At 38.6% G+C, this 13843-nt stretch overlaps 1 long non-coding RNA gene across 1 annotated transcript in view; it reads right to left on the bottom strand.

Annotated features, from left to right (window-relative positions):
• Positions 1-1376: 1376 nt before the first annotated feature.
• LOC146509953 (uncharacterized) overlaps positions 1377-13843 on the bottom strand; it is a 119613-nt gene continuing 107146 nt past the window's right edge. Inside the window, exon 2 of the long non-coding RNA XR_014876424.1 lies at positions 1377-2500. This is a non-coding gene — a long non-coding RNA (uncharacterized LOC146509953). The remainder of the gene's footprint in view (positions 2501-13843) is intronic.

Genomic DNA, 13843 nt, shown 5'->3' with positions numbered 1-13843 from the left:
GCTTTAAAAAGTTTGCGTTTGGCGTTGCACACTGATGATGGAAACATCACTCAACACTTCATCACAGTAACAATGTAGCAAAATGAACGTTCTCAGATACTAATGTTACCTAAAACTACACAGTGTGAATGACTACTGCATTCTATAAGAAAAGAAAAAAAAAAAAGAAAAAAAAAAAAAAAAAAAAGAAGAGAAAAAAAAAAAAAAAAAAGAAAAAGAAAAATACCCGCCTTCAAAAACAAATGTTCTTCGAGAAACCGCCTTTTGCCGATCCAGCAATTTGAATTCCACTCAAGATACTTTTCTTTAATAAACTGTAAGCATTATACATATATTTTCCTAAATGTACACCTAAATGTACAGGTGAATATAGCTGTCATAAAAATGTTGTCAGGCAAAATTGCAGTAGCTTCCTTGATCATTTTACAAACATAAGTGAATGGAATTTGAACTAAAAGGCCTAGACTAATGGCTGTGTGCTGAATCTATGAATCGAAATATCACCTGGAAACATAATTAACTGGTCCATAGCTGTGAAACTGGACATGAGTTCTTGATTCTATGGAGATTAACAGTAATCCAGAAATTTACAAATTTGTCCTGGGCCATCATGTAAATGTTGTCCCTGGAACATCGTATTAATGTTTCCCTGGGACATCGTGTAAATGTTGTCCCTGGAACATCGTGTTAATGTTGTCCCTGGGCCATTGTGTAAATGTTGTCCCTGGAACATCATGTTAATGTTGTCCCTGGGCCATTGTGTAAGGGACAGGGACAACAATTACACAATGTCCCAGGGACAACATTAACCCTTTAAGACCTACCATAGAACCAAGTGTGCCAGAGCTTATATTTTTACATGCTGTAGTGTATTTTTGGGAGCATTTCAAGTTGCTATACATCAATACAACCATTATAGCCCAGATTTTAATAATATGTATGCATTAAGTGCATAGTAATTACATAAATTGCAAAAAAGTGCAATAAACTACAAAAAAAATGAAAATCGTTTTTGCTTTTTTAACATATATTTCTAGTTAGAGAAATTTAAGAGGCTTATCCCTCAAAACTGTAATTACAAAAAACTTTCACAAAATAGTTTCCTACCACAGGAAATTTATTTTGAGTGTCTTCATAGTTTTATTTTTGAAATACACCAATTTTTATATACTGCAGGAAAAACGAAAATAAATATTATACTGCAAATTTGCAAAAAAGCAGCATATGCATAAAAATAAACTATTTCCAGCAGTGCAATATGAGTCCTAAGCATCCCAGAAACGACACTGAAAGTCATAAAGTCAAAGATAACTTTAAAAAAAAAACAGTATAGGCTCATGAGGCCCTGATGGTAAAAAAAAAAGACAACATTTCCGCGAAAATGACATCACTTCCGGTTTCGGGCAGGTAATGGCGGACATGCAAAAGTTCGCGCTGACGTCTATTCCAACGTAGGAAGTGTTATGAACAGCTGATCGGATCGGCAAAGCCTGTTTCTGGAATATTATGTTTTTGTTGAATATTATGTTTTTGTTGCTGCAAGCGCTTTTTATGCAGTTTTTGCAATGCTATATGTGGAAGGAAACTGTGACCTAGGACAAGCTGATGGCATAAGATGTAAGTACAACTCCTCCGGTTTCATATGCAAAAAATATTATTGCGCTAGCTTACTTGGTTGCAGAGCTACCGGGATTTAAAAATAGTTAAGCAAAACAGAGTGTGCCCGCTTCGACCGGCTTTAAAGGGTTAACACGATGTTCCAGGGAAACATTAACATGATGGCCCAGGACAAATTTGTAAATTTCTGGATTACTGTTAATCTCCATAGAATCAAGAATTTATGTCCAGTTTCACAGCTATGGACCAGTTAATTATGTTTCCAGGTGATATTTCAATTCATAGATTCAGCACACAACCATTAGTCTAGGCCTTTTAGTTCAAATTCTATTCACTTATGTTTGTAAAATGATCAGGGAAGCTACTGCAATTTTGCCTGACCCAACCCCCGGGCCATGAAACACCAAAAAAGTTGGGGAACGCTGGTCTAGAGAACACTGGTTAGCTAATGCTGTCGTCAAGTAGCCTATCACTAGCAAACAAACAGCAAGCCAAGTGAGGAACATATGTATAATGCTTACCGTTTAAAAAGTATCCTAAAAGGACTTCAAATTCGGCGGACAGGCGGCGGTTTCTCGCGAGTGAAGCGGAGCGCTGGATTGACAGACAGAGGTGGGCACAAGTGAAGAAAATTTGTTTTAAGGTGGGTATTTCGAAGTCGCAGAAGTATGACGTCACAAGAAGGTCACTTGCGATGTTGAACCTGGAACAACATTTATTATGATGATGTGGGAACAACGCCAACACGAGGATATCAGATCGTCCGCGGCACACCTGCACCAGGGCAAACCTCCGCCTACCACACTCCTGCTTTACAGGTGAAAATAGAGCAAAAGGACCGCTAGTCTTTGACTTTATTTATTTTCTGCTGTGTTTTACTTGCCTCTATTTGAAAGACTGAGTGTAAACACAACAAATATTTTATTTTATATGCTGGAATGTGCAGAAAATAGGTTTAAATGTTAAACTAATTTATTCAAGTCAGAGAATGGCGCATACAATTGAATTTTTACTTGATGCATAAAGTTAAAAGATTAAAACTGATAAAACAAGTTAAAAAAAAGAGACTTTTCCATTTGATTACATTTTGTATGATGGATTATGCAGAAAAAGTAGAATTGGGCTGAAAGATCTATCGCTTTATCACCTATTCAGGTTGTAAATCGTGTTTTTAAAAAGTAACTAAGTAACTAAGTAATTAATTACTTTTGAAAATCAGTAAAGTAACAAAATTACGTTTTTGGGGAAGTAATCAGTAATTAGTTACTGATTACTTTTTTCAAGTAACTTGACCAACACTGCTGCTGACTGCTTGAACAAACTACCAAAAGGCAAACAATCAAACAATCAGCTGCTATTATGTTGGCTAATAAGCCTCCATAACTAATAATCTATGACTGTTTATTTTATTGTTACATTTTTAATGTAATTTATCAACACAGTCATGCAATGTTGACACTGCCTTTAACTAAATCCTCCAAACTATGTAAACATCAAGATTTGATTGATTTAAGAGTTATTCATTTTTTCCACAGAGGCATTTTTTTTATGGATATTTTTATCATTTTGTGTTGTATGAAATGTAGAAATCAGTGATTTACTTAAAACCTAAGTAAATTATTCAGTAAGATGATATCTAAGAACATATCAGACCACTGTACTTGCTTTGGTTGATCTCCTTGGTTCTCCTTTCTACTTCAGTATTCAGTGTGACTAAGTAATAATGCTAAGCAGGCCCAGTAACTGAAGTCTAGTCTGGACTAGTATGTTCTGGCCTTGTGCTATTGCCCCATGTACCTTCAAATAATAAACAGCTGTGGTTACTTAAACATTTTTTTTATTCTGTCTGGATTGGATTCAAGATCTGATTACAATCTGATTACCTTGTGGCTATGTAATCTTTCTTGGCATTTCTTTGATCAGCTCCCTGAATTCTCTGTTATCTGTTTTTTTTTATTTAATGCAGTAATTACCCTTATTTATACGTTGTCCTCAAACAGCAAAGGACCAGTTCAGCTTAGAAGCTGCTATTTTTCCTGAAATAGGAGGAGGATTTCAATGATTAAATTATGATTTGATATTAATTGGATGCCCAGAAAAAGAGAGCAGAGCAGGGCAGAGGGCCTGTGCTGAGAGAGCCAGCAACAAATCTGGTGAAGTCATGTATATGGCACACATTTTCTGGACTCTTTTTGATTATTTTATGAAAACATTTAAACCATCCCTCCTAAACTTGACAGAAATCTATTCATTGTAACAACCCACCTTCCAGGCTTCATGCTCTTTGTTTTCTTTTGGCAGCAGCCTTGATCATTAGAGAAATGAAGGTAAGAGTTGGGAGTGATTAAGGTTACAAAAGTCTGTTCCTCTGGTCTACTCTCTCTCTGGGAAGTTGTACTTATAGTTTCCTTGGTTTGTTGGTTTTCTTTGTTTTGATGACTTTGTCTAATTCTCTTACATACATTCACAATCGCCCACGCATGCCTCGATGCATTACATTCCACAACTTGCTGTAAGTTTTGAGAAACTAATTAAATAAAGTCACTGGAAAAAAATAAACCTTTTGTTTGGACTTTCTTTTGTTTCCAGGCTAAGCCAAGTTTGTAACATCATCCACAACTGTGTCCAATGGGAACCGTCAGGAAAAGGCACGAGGGATGCTGGAAGCAACTGCTTGACAGATTCTCAAGAAAGTGCAACAAAAACCTGGAAATGAGTGCTTGAGCAACTATGATGTTTTATAGTTTAAGAAGGAGTTTTGCAACGATGCCCCAATGGATACATTTTTAGAATTTTTATAAAATTTACATGATGTCATTAGGGTGTTTGATTTTCACTGGAAACATGTTGTGAGTGGGTTCAGAGCTTTGTAATGGATTCCACATTAAATCTTACTTTAAAACATGACCAGTGCTGGATTTTGTAATACTGGAACACATCTGGAAAACAAATGTGGTAAACATGATGGCTGCAACTCGGTGCATTTAGGAGTGTAGATATGGTGAAGATTACCTGCTGAAGTTCAAGCCATGCATCAGAATGGGGAAGAAAGGTGATATAACTGACTTTGACCATGCCATAAAACTCACTAGACACTGCTGGTCTACTGAAATGTTTCCACGACCAGCTCTAGAGTTTACAAAACTATCCAAAAAAGAGCAACTATCCAGGGAGTGGTGGTTTCCTGAGCCCGAATACCTTGTTGGTGTCAGAGGTCAACCAAGGTATACAAAAGAGTATCTCTAAATGTAATGTGTGTTCGTCCTTGTAGGGAAATTACTCCTGTGCATTTAACCCATTCACCTAGTGAAGCAGTGGGCAGCCAATGCAGCGCCCGGGGAGCAGTGTGTAGGATACCTTGCTCAGGAGAACCTCAGGGTAGCCGTTCCGTGGAGTCGAACCCACGACCTTCCGATTGTGGAACAACCACTCTACCTACTGATGTGTGAATATGCAAATGTAAAACTTACAGCAGCAGAAGACTGCATCAGATGCCATACCTCCCAACTAAGAAAAGCAATCCTAGACTACAATTTGCAAAAATATGAATAATTTTTGTTTGTTACAATATTGCTCTGATGACTTTTGATTCATGCTGCAACAGTCAGATGGTGGGGTCAGAATTTAACATAAATAACACGAAAGCATGGCTTAATCCTGCCTTGTATCCACAGTTCAGGATATTTACTTTTTTCACATTTTAGGCCCCCTAGTACCAATGTTCTGATGGCTACTTCCAGCAGGACAAAGTGCAATGTGATAAAGCTCAAATAATCTCAGAGCTATTTAAGCTATTGTGTTTACTGACAAAATGATGCATGCAGGCACACGCAAATTCTACCAGTAACATAACCTCCTTGACAGAGGTGAAAAAGAAAAGCCTGAAAGTAATAAACTAGGTACTTTAAACAACCAAATTCACATATAAAATTAAACAGAGGGATGATACTTAAGACTCTGACGTGCCATGACCTGCACTGCTGGCTTTCAGAAGGTGGAGACTACAGTGAACCTGTTTTGTCTTTTCTACCTAACACAGACTTGTCAGTTTCTCCTTTTCACCTACTGACAATTAATCTGATGTTTTTGTTTACAGTTAAATTATTTTTTTTCTCATAACCACCACTGATGTTTGAAGTTTGATGCACTTTTAATGCATTTTTATAGCCAGCAGTGTACACAAGATTTTATCTGCACTGACAGGAACATGTCACAACATGACACCTGTCAAATCTCCAGGTACATGTGACATGAATCTGTGTGGTATGCCATGAATCTGTCTATTTAAATTGCTGAGAAGAAAAAAAGAATTCACTTTTCTTTTTTTTCTTAGATATGAGGTAACTGCAGCTGAATGCCAGCATCTCCAGACAGAAATCAATCAAAGCAGCTGTACTTTTCAGACAGTTTGTGCTGAGAAGTGTTGGGGTCGTTACTCAAAAAGTAATGTATTACACATTACCCGTTACTTAATTGCTTGCTGTAATTGCTTGCTGTAAAGTAATTTGTTACACTACTCATTACATTATTATTTTTTCTCTGTAAAATGACCTGAAATTGTCTCATAATTACCAGCTGACAATGTCCCACATACTGTACCAGCACAAATCCCTATCCCAATGAGGATGCACAGATGATCTTTCTTTTAAAGAAAGACAACAACACAAGGAAATTTGAAAACCCAGCCTACAGACACTTCAGTGCGATTGCCAGGATTCAAGCCTGACTTATCATCAGTGTGTTATCTGTTGAAGTTCAGGCTCTGGCTGCTGGTCTGATGTTGTATTCAGCTTTATCATCAGTCTGGATTTTTGGCTAGCTTTGTGTTGGCATGCTGTCTGTGCAGATGCTTGCAAAGAGCCTAAGTTCTGTTAGCAGTGGAATGTAATTGTTTCTGTCTGGGATGCTGTTTGCAATTTACTGTTGCAAAAAAAATAAATAAACAAAAGTAATATTCATATCATACACTCATCAAAAGCTGTACTGCCCCACCATTTTCCTTCTTCTGCATAAACTAAAATCAGCTGATTGTCGCCAGGAAGAAAAAACAAACAAATCCTTGTTTATTTGATTTTTTAATTTTTTTTTCTCTCAGCAATCAGATAACTGAAGAACCTTTGCAATACAAGTAACGCCATAATGAAAAATGTAATGTGAGTGCTGTAGTTGTGATATGTGTGTTATGCCCAACACTGGTGCTGAGTTTTTCCTTTAAAAACATTTGTGAATGTGTTACCTGTTTGCTATACTGGTTACTTTCTTAAGTGAACCCCAAACCCATAAACTCAGAAAAGCTTCATATTTAATTCGTTAGGAAAACATCTGTAAACATCTGCCAAACACAAGCTCTGCCACTTGCACTGATAAGGTAAAAATCAACACAAGTATTAAGTAAACTCGAGTTTAATGTGTTCTCATAGATATGCTTGATGATTAACATGTCGTATGCTGTGTTACTGGAGTTGCTTATTATTACAACAGCCTGCAAAGCCATTGTGACCTCAGACTTAGTGCAGCCTACTGCTAGGGTAGATTGACATATTTAAAAGAAGATTAACTCCACTGGTGTTTAATTAGCTAATGTGTGTGTGTGTGTGTGTGTGTGTGTGTGTGTGTGTGTGTGTGTGTGTGTAGGTGAGTGGGAGGTTGTGCAAACAGTCTGAAAACATAATTTAAGAATGAATAGACATGATCAGCCTTTGCTCATTACTAGAGTGTTATAACACACCGAGGATGGAACCAAGAATGGGAAACATATCTTGGCTGTAACATTAAAAGCTGTTTGACAGTTGTTCAGGTAATGATACTTCACAGATGACAGTGGGTGTGGGAGGAACATTTGAATTGAGGAGCTGGGGATGTAGTTAGAACTTAAACTGATCCAGAGTGGGATTTTATTGTGGGTGATCACAGAAGTACATGTGTACATGTGTAGATTATATTTCTCAGACAGACTGAGACTGACTCAGACTGCTCAGCAGGTCATCTGTCCAGCATTTGAAAAAAGGTGTCATGTTTTCAGGAAAGTAAAAAATATTATATCAGCTCACTCATTAAATTATAATTTTTATCTTCTTCAGAACAAGAAAAACAGTTGGACTGGAACACTTGCAGAAACTGATTGGATACTAACATTAATTATGAAGTTTTACCATTGCATGGTTGAATACTTGAATTGTACTAAAACATGTAAGAGGTGCAACCATATTAAACAGTATGATCAGATAATTAACATTTTAATTTAGTCCAGAGCTGTAATTCAATCCGGAGTCAAAGGCTTGATAGTCATAGCTGTCTTAAAGCTGTGTGCCTGTGAGGACTGCCTTTACATCTGTTCATTGACTAGACTGGTCATCTACCACTCCTTAAAGTTGCAGTCAGTTATTTATTCAATTTATTTAATAGATAAAAAAGAATATTGTAATCATAAAAATACATTGATTAGTGTGCAATTATTCCTTTCATCAGAGTAATGCATTCTCATAAAGATGAGGTCTATCTGATAACCCTGTGCTAATGTTGTTCCTCGATTATCATAACAATGTTGTTCCAGGATCAACATTATTACTGTAAAAGACAAAGGGAAAAAAACAAAACATTTTCTTTAATATAAACCTCTCTTCTGGAACAAATTGTCAGATTGTCGAATGTTTTCTTTATTCAGCTTTGAAATATGACAAATATGTTATCACGCTAGGTTTGCTGTTAGCCAAATTTAGGGTACTCATGTTGGTTTGCTTGTGATACTTGTTATTAGCATTAGCTAACTTCTGGCTAATACTTTGGTCAGTTGCAATGTTGATCCTGGACCGAAACTATTATGATGACATAGGAACAACAGCAACACGGCGATATCAGATTGTCCTAAAAATATATAGCAGAAGGTAGAGGTTTGTGGAAGCTGCCATGTTGCCCCATGATCCTGAACACATTGAATAGACAGACGTCACCCTTTACCTCCTCACTGCAAGCCTCATCTCCTGAATGGAAGTCAGGGCTTTAACACGCAACAGCCTACATAAATATGCTTATTTATTCCTGACATTGTCACCATTTCTTATTTCGAGCAGATCTGGACAATGAGACAACTCAACAATAAGAACAACAAGAATACACTTTTCCCCTTTTCAGCAGGAAGATATGAATCACTTAAAAAATAATAAAATTGCACAGGGCAGGTCTGGTGAGTGCATCCACCCTTCTCAGGAAAAATACGCTTGCACATCCTGTGAGAATTTCTTAACATTAGCTCCTGGAAATACGACGGAGTCTGTCAACACAGAAAAGGTGGGATGTGCAGTGGCTGTTGGCCAGCTGGCACCTCACCAAAATGATCCTGACAAAAGAAAAGAAAAAAAGAGAGAGATTAAACTGTTTTAGATAAGAGCATAAGCCTGCATGTAGCCAAAGTGCTCCTACACCAAAAGGGCTAAACCTAAACTTTGGCTAAGTTGTGAAAAAAAATGGTTGTAATAAAATACTTGGCTAATTTGACTGTGAAAAAGCAGCATTACTGTTTTTAAGGCATAATTACTGAATCTAGGCAGTCAGGGATTAGATTCTGCTGGTGACTGTTAAGGTAAATTATCTTTATAAACAAATGTTCTGCAAGCTACCATAAGGGAGATGAGTAGCAGAAGGCACTGAGACATGTGCACTTGTTCCTCATTTTATTTGTGGTCTCCGATGTGTGTGTGTGTGTGTGTGTGTGTCAGAAATAAGCTATCATAGGAGCCCTCTGGAGAAGCTTGAAGAATTATCAGCCAACTGTTTGCATTGCAACACCAATGACAATGAGAAGGATTAATGATAAATTCCTTACCTAAAAACCACTCAACAAAACTGTCAAGTAGTAGGGATGCTGGAAAAACTGAGAAAGGGATACAGAAGACAAACAACAGTGTGTGCCTCTGGATTCTGTCTGCATACAGAATCCAAGTTCAAACTTTAATAAGTTATAATAATAATGGATTGGATTTATATAGCGCTTTTCAAGGCACCCAAAACACTTTACAATGCACACTGGTGGAGGCAAGCTACGGTTGTAGCCACAGCTGCCCTGGGGCAGACTGACAGAAGCGAGGCTGCCATATCGCGCCATCGGCCCCTCTGGCCAACACCAGTAGGCGGTAGGGTAAAGTGTCTTGCCCAAGGACACAATGACCAGGACAGAGAGCCCGGGAATCGAACCGGCCACCTTCCGGTTATAGATACGCTTCCCAACCCCCTGAGCCACGGTCATCCATCAAGTTCATGCACTGATGGAGGCCAGCTCATTATGGAGCATGTTTGCAGATTAAAGATTTTGACTTGGAGGGTTCTGACCTGTTTTAAAGACAAGCGTTGACAACACAAACACATCAGTGCTATGAGGATAGGAAAAAACTGGTCTTTCAGTAATGCTGATGCAAGTTGTTTCAAGTTGAGTCAGAGTGGCTGAGCATTTCGTGGAAAAGATAACAGCGGCACTTCCACAGTCTGGCCCGTTTCAGGAAAAAACAGTCATGTGAGAGAGCAAATCCTCTTTAAAAACTACAATATGCAGTGTGCTGCCATGTAGACTGAGTTGGTATACGCTGAACCTTAAACCTTATAAGTGGTGCTATTAATGTTGAATGACAGTGTATGTATAAGGTATGCACATGTGTGCTTGAACACGTTTTAGCTAACCATATATGAGTTTAAAAAATGGGGTTGAGTAGCTTTCATTCGGTCTTCTGAACTCTATAAGCTTCTAAAAACAAACACTAGATCATGATTCACACACAAGTGTTGATGTGGATATGTGTGTGTGTTTGTGTATGTGTGTGTCTGTATGTGTGTGAATGGCTGGGCCTGGGTCTGGATTTTGCCAGTCTTTGGTCCCTGTGGGAGATGGCTGTGGAGGGTCGCAGGTTGTCCCTCCCTATAATATTAATATAAAGTATTAATTATGTAAAAACTAATTTAAAGTTAAGCAAGGTCGTCTAGGTTCGATCCCCACTGCTACTCCAGTCTGCCTGTTGAAGTGCAATGTACTGAACTCCAAGTTTTCCCTAATCTATGCGAGTGTGTGGGTGAGTGTTACACAAAGTCTTTAAGTATAGGAAAAAGCACTTGTATGAATGTGTGTGTGAATGAGACTTGTCTTTACTGCTCAGTGGTATAGAAGTGTCAGTCTGTTTAATGTTTACATGCGGTAAGCTAGTGTAGTGTAGATTATTGCAATTTCCTTCATACACTGTGGGTATAGCAGCCTGTCACAGCCACCATTCCCCTGTCACTCATTACCTCCACTGGGACAACGGGGTTCAGTGAGCTCCAGTCTATTGTATTCTCAGAGACACGCTTGATGGTTAACGTGTCATATTACATATTACTCAACTTAGGGCACCAGTCTATACTGTCTTGCAGCCTACTGTCAAAGACAAAAACAGACAAAAACATGTGAGTGAAGATTAACTGCAGTGGTGGTGTGTGTTTGTGTGTGTGGGAGGATGTGTGAACTGTCTGAAAAAATACTTTGAGAATGAATACACATGACTGGCTTGTGCCCATCCGATGCAGCATATGGAGTCTGTGTCTACAAGAGTGTTATAGCAATTTGAGGAAGCAGCCGAGACTCATTTAGAGTAGGAGACAGTTATCTTGGCTGTAATATTAAGAGGAGTTTGACATTTGTTCAAGTAATGATACTTCACAGATGACAGTAGTAGTGGAAGAAACATATGAGTTAAAGGCCTGGGGATGTAGTTATATTTTAAACTGGTAAAGTAGTAATAGCAACAAATTACAAGTATTTTGTATTTGTACGTTGTTGCAAATACTAATATTATTTTATTAATATATTAATCTAGGACAAGGTTAGGTTTGCACAAACATAGCTGGCATAAATGTCTTTTTTCAATGTCTTACTTTGAGTACATTCTAGAGCCTGTAGTTTATTAGGAAGTTACATTTGCACTTCAAATTTTAACACAAGATTCTTTTACTTTAGTAAAGATTCTCTGTGGTTTTGCTACTCTGATGGTGTTGATTCTGAAGCGAGGCACAATCAGGAGAGCAACCGGAGCTGAGTACAGGCCACGGGAAAGAGCTGGTCTGAAAGATATGGGGCTGCCAGTCAGTGAGAGCTTTGAATGTGAGAAGCAGGATTTGTATTGGATACATTGGGAAATGGATATCAAATGAACCTGGATGAGAATAGGTTATGATACAACCCAGTGTCATGGCAAACACACCGGTCCACCGTGTCCATTTCATGCTTGGCCTCTCCAAATCGTGAAATGTACAGTGGGGCAAAAAAGTATTTAGTCAGCCACCGATTGTGCAAGTTCCCCCACTTAAAATGATGACAGAGGTCAGTAATTTGCACCAGAGGTACACTTCAACTGTGAGAGACAGAATGTGAAAAAAAAATCCATGAATTCACATGGTAGGATTTGTAAAGAATTTATTCGTAAATCAGGGTGGAAAATAAGTATTTGGTCACCTCAAACAAGGAAAATCCCTGGCTCTCACAGACCTGTAACGTCTTCTGTAAGAAGCTTTTCTGTCCCCCACTCGTTACCTGTATGAATGGCACCTGTTTGACCTCATCATCTGTATAAAAGACACCTGTCCACAGCCTCAACCAGTCAGACTCCAAACTCCGCCATGGCCAAGACCAAAGAGCTTTCGAAGGACACCAGGAAAAGAATTGTAGACCTGCACCAGACTGGGAAGAGTGAATCTACAATAGGCAAGCAGCTTGGTGTGAAAAAATCAACTGTAGGAGCAATCATCAGAAAATGGAAGACATACAAGACCACTGATAATCTCCCTCGATCTGGGGCTCCACGCAAGATCTCATCCCGTGGGGTCAAAATGATCATGAGAACGGTGAGCAAAGATCCCAGAACCACACGGGGGGACCTGGTGAATGACCTGCAGAGAGCTGGGACCAAAGTAACAAAGGTCACCATCAGTAACACACTACAACGGCAGGGAATCAAATCCCGCAGTGCCAGACGTGTTTCGCTGCTGAAGCCAGTGCATGTCCAGGCCTGTCTGAAGTTTGCCAGAGAGCACATGGATGATACAGCAGAGGATTGGTAAACGTTTGACCTCTGTTATTGCCAACAAAGGTTATGTTACAAAGTATTGAGTTGTATTTTTGTTATTGACCAAATACTTATTTTCCACCCTGATTTACGAATAAATTCTTTACAAATCCTACCATGTGAATTCATGGATTTTTTTTTCACATTCTGTCTCTCACAGTTGAAGTGTACCTCTGGTGCAAATTACTGACCTCTGTCATCATTTTAAGTGGGGGAACTTGCACAATCGGTGGCTGACTAAATACTTTTTTGCCCCACTGTACATGCATGCAAAAGTTGCAGAAACAGCAGAGTTTTATTTATTATTTATTTATTTATTGTTTTATTTCAAGCCAATGTGAAAAATAACAACAGGAAAGCGTTGAAAAAGACATTACTAACACATTACACTACCAGTCAAAAATATGGACACACCATCTCATTTAATGGTTTATCTTTATTTGTACTACTTTCTACATTGCAAATAAGACATCAAATATATGAAGCAAGATGTATGGAATTATGTAGCAAACTCTTATATGTCTAATATTTTAGATTCCTTAAAGTACCCGCCCTTTGCTTTGTTGACAGCGCTGAAAACCCTTGGCCTTCTCTCAATGAGCTTCATGATGTAGTCACCTGTAATGGTTTTCACTTCACCGGTGTGCATTGTCAGGGGTCATCTGTGGAATTTCTGGCTTTCTTAATGGGGTTGGGACCATCAGTTGTGTTGTGCAGAAGCCTGGTTGGCACACAGCTGACAGCTGTATTTAACAGCTGCTAGAATTCATGTTTAGTTTTTTTTTTTTCAACAGCACAGTGACCCCAAACACACTTCCAGGCCGTGTAAGGGCTATTTGACCAAGAAGAAGAGTGATGGAGTGCTGCACTGTATGGCCTGGCCTCCACAGTCACCTGACCTAAACCCAGTCGAGATGGTTTGGAATGAGATGGATCGCAGTTTCCTATGATAAAGAACCCTGGGATGTACTTTATACATTTTTTGCTCACTATCCTGCCGGTAATGCATCCATGTTCATTTCAACTTTTGCCTCTCCAATGTGTGAACTGGTGGACCGGCGTGTCTATTACATGCTTTGCCGTGACACTGGGTTGTATAATACGGTGAGACATTACTGATGTGGGTGGTAAAGGAGTGAGTGCAG

This window comes from Neolamprologus multifasciatus, chromosome 10 (genome assembly GCF_963576455.1).
Source record: "Neolamprologus multifasciatus chromosome 10, fNeoMul1.2, whole genome shotgun sequence".
Lineage (NCBI taxonomy): Eukaryota > Metazoa > Chordata > Actinopteri > Cichliformes > Cichlidae > Neolamprologus > Neolamprologus multifasciatus.
This window is presented reverse-complemented; position numbering and strand designations above follow the sequence as displayed.